The sequence below is a fragment of the Bos indicus genome, chromosome 14 (assembly GCF_029378745.1).
Source record: "Bos indicus isolate NIAB-ARS_2022 breed Sahiwal x Tharparkar chromosome 14, NIAB-ARS_B.indTharparkar_mat_pri_1.0, whole genome shotgun sequence".
NCBI lineage: Eukaryota > Metazoa > Chordata > Mammalia > Artiodactyla > Bovidae > Bos > Bos indicus.
Genome location: NC_091773.1, coordinates 41,462,756 through 41,481,773, shown reverse-complemented (window position 1 = coordinate 41,481,773; position 19,018 = coordinate 41,462,756).

Genomic DNA, 19,018 nt, shown 5'->3' with positions numbered 1-19,018 from the left:
TTGCCTGGAGAATCCCATGGACAGAGGAGCTTGCTAGGCTATAGTCCATAGGGTTGCATAGAGTCCAACAAGACTGAAGTGACTTAGCATGCACAGAGAGATCAACATACTATCTGAAAATTAACCTTAGGAGCTCTTTCTGGGTTGCCTGGCAACTGCTTCCCTTCCAATGGCCAAATTACACATCTGTCAGAAAGTTCCTATTTGTGGTCATAGAAGAAATTTCTCATTCATAGAATATTACACAACTTGACAATCCTCAAAACACAGGGTGAGAAGCAGGGGTACACGTCTGACCATTATTCCTTCAGTCTTTTGGGCCCTAGAATTATCTTTTAAATGGAAATAGGGGTTTCCCTGGTGGCTCAGTGGTAAATAAATTGCCTGTGGTGCAGGAGCTACAGGAGACGCAGTTCGATCTCTGAGTTAGGAGGATCTCCTGGAAAAGGGCATGGCAATTCACTCCAGTATTCTTGCCTGAAGAATTCCATGGACAGAGGACCCTAGTGGGCTACACAGTCCATGGGGTTGCAAAGAGTCAGATGCAACTGAAGTGATTTAACAGCGACAGCATTACCAATGGTATAGTATTTGCTTTCCTGATAGCTCAGTTGGTGAAGAATCCGCCTGCAATGCAGGAGAACCCAGTTCAATTCCTGGGCTGGGAAGATCCACAGAAGAAAGGATCAGCTACCCATTCTAGTATTCTCGGGCTTCCCTTGTAGCTCAGCTGGTCAAGAATCTGCCTGCCCATGCAGGAGACACAGGTTCAATCACTGAGTCAGAAAGATTCCCTGGAGAAGGAAATGGCAATCCACTCCAGTATTGTTGCCTTGGAAATCCCATGGACAGAGGAGCCTGGTGAGCTGCAGTCTACGGGGTTACAAAAGAGTCATACATGATTTAGTGACTATACAACAACAACACAACAACAAAAATGTTTCTACAAGATAAATTCAGACTTAAATTGAAGAAAGTGGGAAAACCACTAAACCATTCAGGTATGACCTAAAACAAATCCCTTATGATTATATAGTGGAAGTGAGAAATAGATTTAAGGTCCTAGATCTGATAGACAGGGGCCTGACAAACTATGGACAGAGGTTCGTGACATTGTACAGGAGGCAGGGACAACCGTCCCCAAGAAAAAGAAATGCAAAAAAGCAGAATGGCTGTCTGAGATGGCCTTACAAATAGCTGTGAAAAGAAGAGAAGTGAAAAGCAAAGGAGCAAAGGAAAGATATACCTACTTGAATGTAGAGTTCCAAAGAATAGCAAGAGATAAGAAAGCCTTCCTCAGCGATCAATGCAAAGCAATAGAGGAAAACAACAGAATGGGAAAGACTAGAGATCTCTTCAAGAAAATTAGAGATACCAAGGGAACAAATCATGCAAAGATGGGCTCAATAAAGGACAGAAATGGTATGGAGCTGACAGAATCAGAAGATATTAAGAAGAGGTGGCAAGAATACACAGAAGAATTGTATAAAAAAGATCTTCACGACCCAGATAATCACGATGGTGTGATCACTCACCTAGAGCCAGACATCCTGGAATGTGAAGTTAAGTGGGCCTTAGGAAGCATCACTATGAACAAAGCTAGTGGAGGTTATGGAATCCTAGTTGAGCCATTTCAAATTCTAAAAGATGATGCTTTGAAAGTGCTGCACTCAATATGTCAGCAAATTTGGAAAACTCAGCAGTGGCCACAGAACTGGAAAAGGTCAGTTTTCATTCCAAGCCCAAAGAAAGGCAATGCCAAAGAATGCTCAAACTACTGCACAATTGCACTTATCTCACATGCTAGTAAAGTAAGGCTCAAAATTCTCCAAGCTAGGCTTCAGCAACACATGAACCGTGAACTTCCAGATGTTCAAGCTGGTTTTAGAAAAGGTAGAGGAACCAGAGATCGAATTGCCAACATCTGCTGGATTATTGAAAAAGCAAGAGAGTTTCAGAAAAACATCTGCTTTATTGACTATGCCAAAGCCTCTGACTGTGTGGTTCACAACAAATGGTGGAAAATTCTGAAAGAGCTGGGAATACCAGACCACCTGACCTGCCTCTTAAGAAATCTGTATGCAGGTCAGGAAGCAACAGTTAGAACTGGACATGGAACAACAGACTGGTTCCAAATAGGAAAAGGAGTTCGTCAAGGCTGTATATTGTCACCCTGCTTATTTAATTTATATGTAGAATACATCATGAGCAACACTGGGCTGTAAGAAACACAAGCTGGAATCAAGATTGCCGGGAGAAATATCAATAACCTCAGATATGCAGATGACACTACCCTTATGGCAGAAAGTAAAGAGGAACTAAAAAGTCTCTTGATGGGAGTGAAAGAGGAGAGTGAAAAGGGCTTAAAGCTCAACATTCAGAAAACTAAGATCATGGCATTCGGTCCCATCACTTCATGGCAAATAGATTGGGGAAAAAGTGGAAACAGTGGCTGACTTTATTTTTGCGGGCTCCAAAATCACTGCAGATGATGATTGCTGCCATGAAATTAAAAGATGCTTACTCCTTGGAAGGAAAGTTATGACCAACCTAGACAGCATATTAAAAAGCAGAGACATTACTTTGCCATTAGTGGTCTGTCTAGTCAAGGCTATGGTTTTTCCTGTGGTCATGTATGTATGTGAGAGTTGGACTATAAAGAAAGCTGAGTGCCAAAGAATTGATGCTTTTCAACTGTGGTATTGGAGAAGCCTCTTGAGAGTCCCTTGGACTGCAAGGAGATCCAGCCTGTCAATCCTAAAGGAGATCAGTCCTGGGTGTTCACTGGGAAGACTGATGTTGAAGCTGAAACTCCAATACTTTGGCCACCCTATGCAAACAACTGACTCAAAAGATCCTGATGTTGGGAAGGATTGAAGGCAAGAGGAGAAGGGGACGACAGAGGATGAGATGGTTGGATGGCATCACTGACTCAATGGACATGAGTTTGGGTAGACTCCAGGAGTTGGTGATAGACATGGAGGCCTGGTGTGCTGCAGTTCATGGGGTTGCAAAGAGTCCGGCATGACTGAGCAACTGAACTGAATTGAACTTTGTTATCCAATATATCCTTATTATGATATTTATCTATTTTACACTTAATAGTTTTCATCTTTTGATCTTACCCCTGTCCCTTTCTCCCAATTGGTAACTACTAGTTTGTTTTCTCTGTTTCTGGTTTACTCATATATTTTTGGGGCTTCCCTCATGGCTAGATGGTAAAGAATCTGCATGCAATGCCAGAGACTTGAGTTTGTATCCCTGGATTGGGAAAATCCCCTGGAGGAGGGTATGGCAACCCACTCCAGTATTCTTGCCTGGAGAATCCCCATGGACAGAAGAGCCTGGCAGGCTACAGTCCTTGGGGTCACAAAGTGTTGGTTTTCTCTATCCGTGAGTCTGTCTCTGTTTCACTTATATACATTTGACTGTTTTATTTTTTAGATTCCATATAAAAGTGAAGTCATATGATATATGTCTTCCTCTGTTCAACTTTTTCTAAGCATGATATTCTCTAGGTCCATGCACATTCCTGAAAATGGCATGGCTGAGTAATATCCCATTCCTTATCCATTCACATGTTCCTTCTGCATTCACCTGTTGATAGGCACTTGGGTTGCTTCAGTATCTTGGCTATTATAAATAGTGCTGCTGTGAACACTGATGCTTTCATATTGTGGTGCTGGAGAAGACTTTTAAGAGTCCTTTGGATTGCAAGGAAATCAAGTCAGTCAGTCTTAAAGGAAATCAACCTTGACTATTCATTGGAAGGACTGTTGTTGAAATTAAATCTCCATACTTGGCCACCTGATGTGAAGAACTGACTCACTAGAAAAGGCTGATTATGGGGAAGATCGAAGACAAAAGGCAAATGGCATGGCCAGAGGATGAGATGGTTAGATAGCATCACTGATTCAATGGGCATGAATTTGAACAAACTCCAGCAGATACTAGAGGACAGAAGAGCCTGGCATGCTACAGTGCACAGAATTGAAAAGAGGTGGACATGACTTAGTGACTGAACAATGTCAACAATGAACATTGAGCTGCATATAGCTTTTCAAATTAGTGTTTTCATTTTTTTTTTCTGGATGTATACCCAGGGGTGCAATTGCTGGATCATGTAATAGTTATATTTTTAGTTTTCTGAGGGATTTCCATACTGTTTCCCATAGTGGTCACACCAATTTATATTCCCACCAATTCCAAGGAGAGAGGAGCCTGGGGGGCTACAGTCCATGGGGTCACAAAGGGTCAGACATGATAGCGACTGAACAGCAATAATGTACAAACACTCCCTTTTCTCCACATCCTTGATAATATTTATCATTTGTAGACTTGGTTGTGAAGTGATATATCAATGCCTTTTTGATTTACATTTCCCTAAAAATTAGTGATGTTGAGGGTTATCTCCATGTGCCTGTTAACCATCAGTATGTTAATTTTTAAAAATATCCACACAGAGCTTCTGCCCATTTAAAATTTTGTTTCTGCTTTTTTGATATTTAGTTTTATGAGCTGTTTTCATATTTTGAATATTAACCACTCCCCCGCTGTGCTGTGCTTAGTCTCTCAGTCGTGTCCAACTCTTTGTGACCTCGTGGACTGCAGCCCACCAGGCTTCTCTGTCCATGGGGATTCTCCAGGCAAGAATGTTGAAGTGGGTTGCTGTGCCTTCCTCCAGGGGATCTTCCCAACTCAGGGACTGAACGCAGGACTTCACACTGAAGGCGAATTCTTTACTGTCTGAGCCACAAGGGAAGCCCACTAACCCCCCATAGACCTTATCATTTAGAAATATTTTCTCTTATTCCATAAGTTGTCTTTTCATTTTGTTAATGGTTTCCCTTGCTTTGCAAAAGATTTGAAGTTTAATTAGGTCCCATTTGTTTTTATTTTCTTTGTCTTAGGAGACAGATCAAAATATTGCTACATGTCAAAGAATGCTCTGCTTGTTTTCCTCTAGGAGTTTTGCAATCTCAGTTCTTACATGAAAGTCTTTAATACATTTTGAATTTGTTTATATTGTGTGAGAAAGTGTTCTAATCTCATTTTTTTCACATGTAATAACTGTCCAGTTTTCCCAGAACCCTTTATGGAAGAGACTGTCTTTTCTTTGCTGTATATTCTTGCCTCTGTTTTTGTAGATTAATTGATCCTAGGTATGTGTGTGTGTTTTCTGGCCCCTTGATTCTATTGTTAATCTATATGCCTATTTTTATGTCAGTACAATATTGTTTTGATTACTGTAGCTTTGCGTATTTTTTTTTTTACTTTTGATTTTGTTTTATTTTATTATATTGACATAAAGTTGATTTACAATGTTCTGTTATTTTCAGGTATATAGAAAAGTGATTCAGTTATACATAAAAACATATCTTTTTTCAAATTTTATAAGTTATTACAAAATATTGAGTACAGTTCCCTTTGCTACACAGTAGGTAATTGTTGGTTATCTATATTATATGTAGTAATGTATATATGTTAATCCCAGGCTCCTAATTTATCGCTCCCCTACTCTCCCTTTTTGGTAACCCATAAGCTTGTTTCCTGTGTCTGTAGATCTATTTCTGTTTTTTAGATAAGTTCATTTACCATTTGCAGCAAACATGAAAGCAACCTAAAAATTATCATACTAAGTGAATTAAACTATACCAAGAAAGACAAATATCATATGATACTATTTATATGTAAAATCTAGTTTTGTAGTTTAATATGAAGTTAGGGAGTATAATACTTCCAATTTTGTTCTTTTTCTCAAGATTGTCTTGTCAGTTAAAGACATTTGTGGTTCCATACGAATTTTAGGATAGATTATTTTAGTTCTATGAAAAACATGATGAGTATTTTGATAGGGGTTGCATTTAATCTGTAGATTGCTTTGGATAGCATGACTATTTTGACAATATTAATATGTTCAATCCAAGATCATAGGGTATCTTTTGATTTTTTGGCATCATTTTCAATTTCCTTCATTAGTATTTCATAGTTTTCAGAGTATTTCCCCTCTTTGGTTAAATTTATTCCTTTGTATTTTATCCTTTTTGATTTAATTTTATTAAGTTTTTTTCCTTTTCTCTTTCTGACAGTTCATTGTTAGTGTATAGAAAAGTAACATGTCTCTGTGTAGTAATCATGTATCTTGTAATTTGCTGAATTCATTTGTTAGTTCTAATAATTTTTGGTGAGACTAGAGTTTTCTTCATGGAGAATCATGTTATTTGCAAATACTGATAGTTTTATTTTTACCTTCCAATTTGGATGGCTTTTTTTTTCTTACCTAATTGCTATTGTTAGGATTTCTAATACTATATTAAATTGTTCTTGATTTTAGAGGAAAAATTTTCAGCTTTTCATCATTTAGTGTTATTTTAGCTGTGAAACTGTCATAAACAGCCTTTATTATGTTGAGATATGTTCCTTCTATCACAACTTTGATGAGAGTTTTGTAATGACTAGATGTTGAATTCTGTCAAACGCTTTTTCTGAATCTATGGAAATAAACATATTTTTATTCTTCCTTTTGTTAATGCAAAATCATTTAATATGATTGACTTGTGACTATTGTATCATCCTTGAGTCCCTGGAATAAACCCAATTTGCTCCTGCTGTATGATGTTCTTTATATGTTGTTGGATTTTTTTCTATTTTCAGATGAGGTTTAAGCCATGATTTTATCAAATATATTTTATATCCCTATCTCTCTTCTTCTGGGACACTGTAATGCAAATATTAGGATGCTTGATGTCTTCCCAGTTTAAACTATCCTCATATTTTAAAAGCATTGTTATTCTTTGTGCTTTTCTGACTAAGTGATTTCCATTATATTATCTTTCCGATTACTTATTGTTCTGTATCACCTAGTCTATTGTTAATTCCTTCTAGCGTATTTTTCCTTTCAATTATTATATTCTTCAGCTCTGTTTTTTTTAATACCTTCTAGTCCTTTGTTGAAATTCTCATTATATTTGTCCATTATTTTCTCCTATTCAGTTAGCCTTTTTATTACTACTACTTTGAACTCATTATCAAGTAAATTATTTACCTCTGTTTTATCAAGATTCTTTTCAGGTTATTTCTTGATTTCTGAAATATATCCTTCTGTCTTCTCCTTTTGTTTAACTTTCTCTGTCTCTAGAAAATTAGAGGAGACCGATCTTGATCCTAAAGGAGTGCCCTTGTGTGATAACCTCCATATTCATTCTGTGACTACCACAGAATGGATAGGAAGAGTTGGATCTGAAGTGAGCATGGGCCACATCTTCCAGGGAGTGCTGACAACCACCACTTTGATTCAGAAGTAGGACTGATGTTGGAAGGGTTAGAGCTAAATTCATGTACAAGCCTGGGCTCTGCCTATGCTAGTGATCATTACTGCCCTATGGTAACAGTCCCTGATGGAGCTGGGTTTCTCCCAAGTGTCTTGGTAGTCTCCACTTTGGCTGCAGTCATAGCCAACATGTGAGGCCTTGGGCCTACAGTTCTGTGCTGGCTGCACTTTTTCCTAATGTGAGCTCCTTGGTAAAGGCTGGGGGCACTGGAGGAGTTGATACCACACAACTGAGCTATTTTTGTTTTCATATGCAATGGCAGTACCTTTTCCGAAACTAGTTTCACTTCTCCTAAGTGTGAGTAGGGGCATGCTTGCTGTCAATGGCTGCCTCTGTCCCGGTAGAGGCAGGGTTGGGGCCCAATAATATCTAAGTGGCAACAGTAGCCCCCTCCTTAGTGAGGACCAGAAGAGGGGCTGGAGCAGGAGGTTGGGAGACAAACTGGGGTGGGTGAGCAAGCCAACCAGAGCACCAGGCAGTTTTCAGCGTGCCACCTCTGTGCTGTGATCAAGAAAAGCAAGACTATATGCACACTCTTCAAGAGCAGAATCTTGGTTTCATATAACCCTTTCGTAAACTCCACTGAGTTTCAAACCAGCTAAGAGGACTTGTCTCTCTGGTGTCATATTCCAAGGACTGAGGTGCCTAATATATAGCTCAAACCCTTTGCTCCCCAGGGAAGACCCTAGATCCCATCATATGCCCCTCCTCTTCTGGATACCCCCATAAAGGGTGTGGGTTCCTACCAGATAACTTTTTCTCCCTTCCTACCAAATTCTGTGTGCATCTCTTTTTACAGTTTTGGTTATAGAATGCCAGACTGAAGATTGTTTTCAGCAAGAATTGCTCCATGTGTAGTTGCTTTTTTGATGTGTTAAGAGAGGAGGTGAGCTTAGCATTCTCTTGCACCATCATCTTGATATCCACTTTCTAAGATCTTTAGCTGAGCAGAGCAATATTCTCACAAATTATTTTGCACACCCAAATTCTTTTTTTCATTTGATGCAAATAGGCCTTCATGCTAGAATGAGAGGCATATACCACTCTCCTTATCTTCTCTTTTCACATTCCCACAAAAAAAGTAAATCCATATATAAAGTTTACAAGTATCTACTCATACAAATATTTTAATATTTCCATCAAGTAGGAAATGTGCTAAATTATCTTGTAAAAACATTAGAAATTTATGATAACGATTTTAAAATATCCATTAGAGAAATTCCTTAAGGCATCCAAGGTGATAAAAACAGGTATGATACTGGCTGTTTAGTAGAGAACTCAGGTATTGACTATGACAAATATTTCCAAATACACTAGGCCTTTGTCCTGTCGAGTGTGGCACCAGTTCTAAGTAATCTAGGCGAGAACGATCAATTCTCAAATTTTCTTTACTTATATTATCAGTATCAGCAATCATAAAATTATACTTTGTTCTCCACTGTATAATATTAAAAAAAAAACAAGAAAATGTGCGGTGGACTATGATTTACTTTCATAGACACAAAAATACATAATTACAGACAGTGAAAAAAATGTTGAAAGATGACATCAGCATGGTCCAAGTCCAGAGACAAAGTTTGCATTAACATTATTTTAGTTACTTTCAAAACCTCTGATTTAATTACAGACCTCTCAGAATATGTGTATGTAAGAATTTGTAGGATAAAAATGCATGCCTTGGAATTCTTTTAATTATACATTCTGTGCAGAAATAATTGTATGAATGAAATGCTGCTTCCATATCCTTCTCTACAATGCTTTGATGGAAAGATTTCCATATCTAAGTATAAGACATTATGCCCAATACAACCTAAAGAAAGCTATTGTCACAAAACATTACATGCAATCTCATCCTGACACATTTAACTCCTCAGGGAAAAACAAATGTCATAAAAACCTCACCAGTCTCACAATAGTAACAATCCAATATGGCTACCTACCTTTTAGCTTCAAATTACATTTTCTGTTTGGCTAACTCAGAGACTTTTTCCAATGCCTACATTTAATAATGTGCCTACTATACACGAATTAAAATGTTTAATCTTAAAACAAATATGAAAAATTGGGAAAACAGATGAAAAATAGTGATGTTTGTTTCTGTGGCATTAATAGATGGTATGTAATGAAGCTAATTCTAGCCTAAGTACTATTATTACTATGTTTTGTTAAGTCTGGACTTTTAATTACTTGACATGACGTGTGTCAACATACTAGTCCCATGTCTCTATTTTCAGTTGTATTGTCTTTTGTTATATGTACATTGTCATCTTTTCTGTTAATATATTAATTTAATGGTAACCATGGAGAGCTTCTAACCTTTATGTCTCTGAATATAAACCTTAATGAAAATGTCCCCAGCAGTTTTGATTCTGTTTTCTGTTGTTTGGAACTGGCTGAAAGTTATGCATATTTAGTACAATTGACTCTTTCGAAAGGAATCCAGCAGAGACTGAATTAATATGTGAGAAAAGTTAATTGAAGTGGTTCTGCCTTAGGGATTTTCATGAGATTTCAAGATGTTGGCTGGAGTCACAGTTATGTGAAAGTTTGACTGTGGTTAGAAGATTTGCTTTCAAGGTAATTCACTCACATAGCAAGTTGATACTGGTGTCAGCAGAACTCAGTTTTTCCAAGTAGGACACTCTGAGGCAGAAGGTAGACAGTATTCCTCAGGGGAAAGCAATTGGAAATTTATTCTTTGGGAATAGAAACTTCAAAATATCAATAGCAGGACAATTGAGAGAGGAGGCTGGGCCTTGTTCAGATAGAAGACGAGAGACTACATATTTCTCATTTTCGAAGTCAAGAGACCTCCCCAACTACACGTGCTCAGAAAAGCTCCTTGGGGGTCAAATGGTAGTGATGCTATCTGATGCCACTACCCATACGCCTCTTAGGTGGAATCCATCTTGGCTAAGGGATGCATGTGCACACACGGGAGGAGACTGCAATATACCAAATATGGCTTCTGAATCAGGCAAATCAAAGTGATTGGGCAAAGGAAACCTGGAAGAAATGCCCATTAAAAGTAATTCAAACTATATTTGCAACTCAGCAGCTCTCCCTCTGAGGTTGCCTGTGTGTCTCCCTCCATGTACTATACTTTTTTTCTCTCCTAATAAATACTTTACTTGTTTCACTACTTTCTGCCTTTGTGGGAATTCTTTTTCAGCAAAGACAAAAGACCAGGGACTTTTCACTGATCCCTGGTCTAGTGGATAGGATTCGGTATTCTCATAACCACAACCTGACCTCAATCTCTGTCAGGGGAACCAAAGCCCTGCTTCAAGCTGCTGCAGGCCAAAGCCATCCAAGATCAACTCCAGGGGACTTTTTGAAGTCTGACATCTGACTACTTCCAAAGAGCAATGTGTAAGTAGCAACATCATTTTAAGACAGCCTCAAAAGTCACACACCACCACTTCAGTAGGTCCTTTTCATCATACACATCAGCCCATTGCCCTGTGGGAGCTACCGCCAAGTGTATGAACACTAGGAGGCAGAAATTATTAAGGCCCATCATGCAGTCTTGTTACCAGAGAATATGTGATGGGAAAGAAGGTATTTAATATGCACTTCAGATAGTACAAGAAATGAAAGGCACTGCTACTTCAATCTAAGAGGGAGAAAAGTCACTTGCTTTTCACTTTCTATATTTTGATTGATTAATAATGGTGATGGATTATTTGATGTATTAACTTTACTCATATCAAATTGTCTGGCACTTTCAGTCTTCTTTCATAAAATCTAATTATTCCAACTCATGTATAATTTATTTCATTCTTCTTACAGCCTTACTATTTTATTTTATTTTTTAATTTATAATCACAAATGTTCAGTTGAATAGGTTTGAACTGATGCTGAACCAAAGGGAAGAAAGTAAAGATATCTTGCTACAAATTCATTACAAAGATATCATTAAAGTGTTATTTTGCAGTGCAATTCAATGCTGTTTTGCTAAGAAACATTAAAAATATATTTAAAAATAAATAGTGTTGTAAAATTCACATAATTTTCTGACCTTTTGTTGTGATGCTGTTAAAGTAAAATTATTTTACTGAATGATACAATATGGCAGAGACCATGAAAGCAATAGTTGGCAGTAAGAGAGTATAAAATGGTTAAAAAAATTTTTTTTCTAAAAAAGGTAAGAAGAACCTAAAGGAGGAAAAGTTTGAATACATAGACTAAGAATTACAAACTCAAGTATGTAAAGAAAACAGGCGGGTAACATAAATGGGTAAAGCAAGCCTAGTTAGACACTGACGGAGAAGGCAATGGCACCCCACTCCAGTACTCTTGCCTGGAAAATCCCATGGATGGAGGAGCCTGGTAGGCTCCAGTCCACGGGGTCGCTAAGAGTCGGACACGACTGAGCGACTTCACTTTCACTTTTCACTTTCATGCATTGGATAAGGAAATGGCAAACCACTCCAGTATTCTTGCCTGGAGAATCCCAGGGACAGGGGAGCCTAGTGGGCTGCCGTCTATGGGGTCGCACAGAGTCGGACACGACTGAAACGACTTAGTAGCAGTAGCAGCAGTTAGACACTGTAGAAAACTGAGACGATGTCACACTTAAAGAGGTCATGAATGTGAAGTCCATGCCAATTTTTGGAATTACTATCCTGATACCAGCTTAAAAAAAAAAAAAAAAAACAAGAAAAAATTGAAATATGAACTTTTAAGAGAACTCTATGTAACAGTTTTATTGATACATAATTAACATATCATAAAATGCATTATTTTAAATTTCAAAATGCACTGTTTGGCAGTATATTTGGTTGTATTGCAGCCTGGTGGGCTACAGTCCATAGGGTTGCAAAGAGTCAGACATGACTGAGCAACCAGCACTTTGTTGTGCAACCATCACCACTATCAAATTTTAGAACATTTTCAATCACATTAAAATGAAACTGTGTGCCCATTAGAATCAATTCCCATTTCTCTCTCCACCCAGGTCATGGCAATGGCAACCACTAATATATTTTCTGTCTCTATGAACTTGATTATTATAGATATTTTATATAAATGGAATTATGTAATATATAGTCTTTTGTTAATGACTTTTTCTGTTTATGTTATATACATGAGCCAAAGATGGCTTCTGTAAATGATTCTTATGTTGTTGGCTTCTTCCTAGCAGGCTAGCATCTGTTAGCTCAAAAGTTCCTTAACTTCAAACTCAAACTGTTACACATCCAGATTTTTAATCCAGTATTTCTTGTCTAAAGAATCTTCAGTCAACATCTACTAGCCTTAGATAAGATAAACTCCAGGGCTATGGTGACCTCAAACCATTGTTGCCCTTCAGAGATCCCTGATCCAGACTCTCCTCATCCCATGGTGCTGAGAGCAACATCACTTAGACTCATAAATGTCTCCTCTCTGATTCTTCTTTCCTCTGTGAGTTCCCCAGTCTGCTCCATTTATGGATATACCACTGTTTTTATCCATTCGTCAGTTCATAGACATTTGGATTGCTTCCACTTTGAACTATTTTACTGGTGTGTGTATTCTTATACAAGTTTTTGTATGGACAAATGTTTTAATGTTTCTTGGTTATATACCTAGGAGTAGAATTTCTGTGTAATATGATAACTCTGTGCTTAACATTTTGAAGAACTGCCAAACTCTTTTTCAAAATGTCTGCTTCATTTTACAATCCCACAAGCAATGTACTAAGGTTCCAATTTCTCTACATCTTGCCAACACTTGTTATTGTCATAGTTCTAATAGATTCTTGTTGCTGTTTTCCAGAAGAATAAGGAGTATTCTTAATTTAAGTGATCTTTGTCATGAAAATATTTTGGATTTTGCCAATTTTTCTTTCTGAATCTACTGAAATGATCATGACATTTTGCATACTTTATTTTATTATAGTATATTATATATATATATACACACACACACACATATTGATTTTTCAGTGTTAAACTAATCTTGGATTCTAGGAATAAATCACACAATTTATCGAATGTATAATCCTTTCATATATGGCTTAATTTGGTTCCTGAGTATTCTATTGAGAATTTTTTGTTCTACATTCATAAACTATCAGCTTTTTCTTTTTCTTGCAGTGTGATTGTCTGGTTTTAGTATCAGAGCAATCCTAGTTTCATAGAACAAGTTATAAAGTGTTCCTTCCTCTATTTTTGGAAGAATTTAAAAATTATTCGTATTATTTATTTTTTGACTCTTTGATAGAATTTACCAGTGAAGCCATGGGCATAATTTTGTGGAAAGCATTTTGATTACTAATACAATCACTTATTATTCAGATTTTGTTCTTACTTTTAAATCCATTTTAGACATTGTGTGTTTCAAGAAATTTGTTTAGTTTGAATTGATGGCTATTAAATTGGAAATGTATGAAAAATTGTATCCAATTTACTTCCAATTCATTTACCAACTTTGTGTCATTTTTGTCATATAAAGAACATCTTTTTTCACTTTAAACCCACCACACAGATATATAGTTATTGCTTTATGTAGTTGTCAAGTTAAATTCTATGGAAGAAAAAAATTACTACAAACAAACATACATTTATATGTAGCATGTTTTATATTTTCCTATATAGTTATTTTTGCTGATGGTCATTACATATTTGTATGACTTTAGTTACTGTTTAATGCTCTTTTATTTCTGCCTGAAGGATTCGCTAACATTTCTGGCTGGGCAAGAATGTTTGAAAAGAATTATCTGGAATTCATAAATTTATGTTTATTGTAGAAAGATAGTTTTTACGAAAATAAGACTTTTGACATCATTTGTGTTTTGTACTTTGAATGTGTTATTCCATTTCATTTTGACCTCCATAATTACTGATATTAAATCAATTGTAAATGTCATTGTGTGTAATAAATAACTTTTGCTGCTTTGAAGATTCTCTATTTGTCTTTTTTCTTTCAGTACTTTGACTGTCATTTGTCTACATGTGAATTTCTTTGAGTTTACCCTAACTGGAGTACATGGCGCTTCTTGCATGTTCTTTGCAACAGTTGGGGATATTTGGTTATTATTACTTTATATATTCTTTCTACTTCTTTATTTCCCCCCTCTCCTTCTGAGAATCTTATTATGCATATATTAGTGTGCTAGATGGTCCATTATATATCTCTGAAGCTCTTTAATTGTTTTTTTCTTTCTTTCTTTTTCCTGTTTCTCTGACTGAATTATCTCAGTTATCTTATATTCAAGTTTGTTGATTCTTTCTTCTTTCTCCAAATGTGTTGCTGAGCTGCTATAGCAAATTGTTCCCATCAATTAATTTTATTTTCAACTTTAGAGTTTTTTATTTTTAATAATTTGTATTTCTAGATTGATAATATATAATTGATGAGACATTGTACTTGTACACTTCTTTAATTCTTTAGCCATAGTTTCCTGGTTATTTTTATCATAGCCAATTAAAGTCACGTGTAGTAAGGTCATCATCTGGGCTTCCTCAAGGATTTCCATTGATCCTTGCCTCCCCTCACCCAGACATGGGCAATACTTTCTTATTTATTTGTATGTGTCATGTCTGCACTTGTTGAAACTGGAATTTTAAATAATATAATATGATAAATCTGGAGGTTAGTTTTCCTCCCCTCCTTAAAAGTTTTTGTTGTTCTATGCTCTTGATTTTTTATTCCCATTCGCTTTTATAATTGCTTCTTTAAACTGATTTCAAGCCTATATGTTTGCAATGTACAGCCATTAAAAGCTCTGCTTAGATATCTTAGTAGTGATCTGATGTTTGACCGAGATTTTCTTAATGCCTTGAAACTTTAAGACTCTCAACCTATCACCAAGGACCTCTGTGTGTATTGGGGTACACCTCTGTCAGTCCAGCTGTTTAAAGTTCTTCTGTAACCTGATTTCCTGCTTGGGCAGAGTCTTGGGGCTTAGCCAGAAAAGAAAGATAAGGGCTTTCTCAGAGCTTTCTTGGGCATGCATATAGCCTTACATATTGGCAAGTGATTCTGTATCTACAAGAGTATGTCAAACTGTTCCAAAGACGTTTGTGGGTATCTCATTTCCTAGCAATTCTTTTTAAATGCTTTGGTCAGCCTCTTATTTCCCTTCTTATGTTGCCACTGCAGGCATCTGATGGTAAACTATTGCCTGTTTTGTTTTTACCAACTCTCTGTAAGAAGAATCTTTCCCTCTGAACAAGTTCTGCATTAGATCTGATAAAGATAGGTCCTGTGAATGGTGCTTTTGCAAGAAACTATAGAAATGCCAAATACTGACAATTTTCTGAAGATGCGGTTTTTTTTTGGGGGGGGGGGGAGCGTCTAGTCCTATTTCTTCCTGTAGTAACTAGTCAGTACTCACTTTCACATCTATCTTTGTTGAAAGGCTTGGTTTTCAAGACTCCCATGAAGTTAGGGAGAAAAAGGTGAAAACAGGACAAGTTAAAATGTCCCAATGCTCAACTTCTTACAGAGAGCCACCTGTTTTTCTTGAAAAAGCATTCTTAGAATTTTTGCAAACTTCTGGTAATTTTCAAGGTTCTAAAGAAGTTAATTTTGACAATTTTTCCACTGTTCGGATTGCTTCTGTGCAAGAGTGAATTTTTTAGAAGTCATTACTCCATCATTCCAGAAGTTCTTCCCCATTCTCTCATTTTGAAATTTTGAATATTCTGATTATTTATTCTGAATTTTTCAGTGTGGTTCAGAGGAAACATATCTGTGGGTAGCATATGACCACAGAAAGAGAAACAATTTGTGATTTCTTACATAAGCTCTTGTTATGAAGGTCTACAACATTAGCTGAATACTATTTGACTAAAGAAAAAAAATACTGATGTGGAGAGTCTCCTAAAGTTATCTCTTTATTATGGTAATATGAATGAAATAGTATTATTTTATAGTCAGGCAAAAATTAAATTCTGTTTATTGTCATATTTTCAAGTCAGTAAAGTGAGTAGTGTATTTTTAAAATGTTTCAAAGAAGAAAATAACAGATTTAGACACAGAGATAATGAGATCATATCTCAATCTGCAAATGTTTTGGTTGAAGAGTGAGTCTTAGCATATCTGTAAAATTCATTCTATGGATTATTATTATTCTTTACTGCAGATACATTCTTATTCTTGAATCACAAGTTACTTTTGACTCCCCATTCACTAGTTTAGACTGTACCACCTCCTTTTCCTTTCAAACAAGTGCCAGAATTTGTTTCTATATATCCATATATGCAGAGAAAACTTCTTTGGCAGCTAGATGAAGACAGATGATTTTCTTTCATGATAGCAGTGAGCTTTTGGGTTGAAAATAGGAAAAGAAGTAGAAAGTAGAAATCTTTTATAGCACTCTTGGAGTGGTTTTAAATTCACTATAGATTTGAAGTTAGAGGCAGATGCATATGAAATTGGTCAAGAGAATTCAGAAGTCAAAGCGTGATTTTTCTCTCTCTCTCCAGAACTTAGTTCAGTCATCCCTCAGTATCCGTGAAGAATTGGTTCTGGGAGATTCTGCAGATACCAAAGTCCCCAGATACACAAGTCCCTTATATAAAATGGCTTCATATGATGAGTACAGTCATATTCACACATACAAAACCTGGGTTTTACATCCTTGGATATGAAGTGAAGACTATCCTCTCCTGTTTTCTCTAATATATAGGACTCTGAGAGTATTAGAATATAACAGATATACACATTAAAGATCCCAAGATGTATTACGGCAGCATCTGGGGGTTCCATCTGGCTTTGCTCAAGAATATGCCGAGTAGGGCATGGCAATTCACTCCAGTATTCTTGCCTGGAGAACACCGTGGACAGACAAGACTGGCAGGCTACCATTCATAGGGTCACAGAAAGTCAGACACGACAAGTGACTTAAGACTCGTGCATCCATGCAGACAAATAGGAGAAAGAGTAGGAGAGGAAGAAAAAAAGTCACCAACACATGTAACTGCAAAGAGATTTTGAAAACTCCTCAGAACAACTAAGCAAAACCTGTGGGTAGAAACTGTGGGCTTATTTTAAATGGGTAGTTGTATACCCATGGCGGATGCATGTTGATGTATGGCAAAACCAATACAATATTGTAAAGTAAAAAAAAAAAAAAATAATAATGAAAAATAAATAAATAAATGGGTAGTTGTATTTAAAACCAAAGACCTGTGGGCTACATTTAAATTTTATTTTCCTTTCATCTTAATGAACTTTTTTGATGTGACCTGTGCCTCAATTCAACCTTCTTGTTACCTCAGAACATAATTGGTGATCTGCCGTTTGTCTGAATGTTCATTCACTCGATCGTGTCTGACTTTTTGTGACTCCATGGACTGTAGCCCACCAGGCTCCTCTGCCATGGGATTTCCCAGGCAAGAATACTGGAGTGAGTTGCCATTTCCTCCTCCAGGGGATCTTCCCAACCGAGGCCTCGAACCCACATCTCCTGTGACTCCAGCATTAGCAGGCAGATTCTTTACCGCTGAGCGACCTGGAAACTGGGACTTCCGTAGTTCAGTCGGTAAAGAATCTGCCTGCAATGCAGGAGACCTAGGTTCGATTCCTGGGTTGGGAAGATCCCCTAGAGAAGGAAATGCCAACCCACTCCAATCTTCTTGCCTGGAGAATCCCATGGACAGAAAAGCCTGGTAGGCTAGAGTCCATGGACTCGCAAGAGTCGGACACGGCTTAACGACTAAACCACCACCACAACCACCACCACCTGGGAATCCCTTGTTGTTGTTCAGCCACTAAATCGTGTCCTACTCTTTAAGACCCCATGGACTGAAGCATTCCAGGCTTCCCTGTCCTTTATTACCTGCCAGAGTTCGCTCAAATTCATCAACATTGAGTGGGTGATGCTATCCAACCATCCCATCCTCCGCAGCTCCCTTCTACTTTGCCTTCAGTCTTTCATAGCATCAGGATCTTTTCCAGTGCGTCAGCTCTTTTTATCAGGTGGCTGAAGAATTCAAGCTTCAGCTTCAGTATCAGTCCTTTCAACGAATATTCAGGATTGATTTCCTTTAGGATTGATTGACAAACTAACTCCTTGGTATTAAGATTCCAATGAGTTTACTTCAAAGGTGCCTTGGGGCATATTATACAAATAGATTGTTGTTAGAAATCTGAATACCCAGGTTGACATTGTTCAAATGTGTGAAGTTCAGTTTATCTGTTAGAAATGATTTATTATTTATATCTGCAAATAGATATGTTTCTGAAAGTTCTGTTTACTGTTCTCTCAGAGAAACATACTTGTAAATTAGTGAATTGCTAATCTAAGTCTTAGGTTTTCTCTTAGGTGTTCTGGTCATTGACTGGAGGAAATCTGGCCAATATCTACTGGTTTAGCCAAACATTTCACAACCTCACACAAAGTTAGACTTCTAGATTCAACTTCTTGTCTTGAAAATTCCAGCACAAGTGGACAATTAGAGGTTTCCCTTGGGATGAGTGGCCTGTTCTATTCAGATACGCAAGTAACTCAAGCAGCATTGGTCTACTTTATCCCATGTGAAATCTAACCTTTTATTTAGAGCCTGTCTCTATTTTGACTTGATTCAGCAGTCATTTATATTAGTCCTGATGTTCTACTTCAAAAGCTTTTAATGTTGATAAATGGCCTTTAAGTTCCACCTGCTAAATTGCTTTCTTCATACAGAAATTATTTTTTAGTATTTTGCCTGATCTATGACTTTTTTTTTTTTTTTTTGAGAAAGAATGAGGCCATT